General features: G+C 58.9%; 1 pseudogene; it reads left to right on the forward strand.

Annotated features, from left to right (window-relative positions):
• Positions 1-341, forward strand: part of LOC119586648 — a 107,344-nt pseudogene that overhangs the window by 89,288 nt on the left and 17,715 nt on the right.

Raw genomic sequence — 341 nt, forward strand, 5'->3', positions numbered from 1 at the left:
CTTTACTTTTTCTCCCCACCAGTTTCTCCAACAGCCCGGCCCGTTGCGTCGCGCGACTTTTTGCCCTCGAAGTGGACGCGGACCCGCGGGAGGAAAAACTCCGCGTGCCATCACCCCCCTCCCCGAACCCCTCAAAATACCACCCCCTCCCCGGCAGCGCGTACACTATTCCCCCGCACGCAGGAGGGGCACCCGGGAGGGCGTAAGCCGTACCTTTTCGCTTCGGCTTTGCTGTTTGGAAGGGGGGGGGCGCTCTGCCAAACTATGTATAGTCCCATCAAACTATATTTTACACCTCCCCTCTCCGCTTTTTCCCCTCTTCCCCTTTCCCCCTTTAATAA

The sequence above is a fragment of the Penaeus monodon genome, chromosome 21 (assembly GCF_015228065.2).
Source record: "Penaeus monodon isolate SGIC_2016 chromosome 21, NSTDA_Pmon_1, whole genome shotgun sequence".
Taxonomy (NCBI): Eukaryota; Metazoa; Arthropoda; class Malacostraca; order Decapoda; family Penaeidae; genus Penaeus; species Penaeus monodon.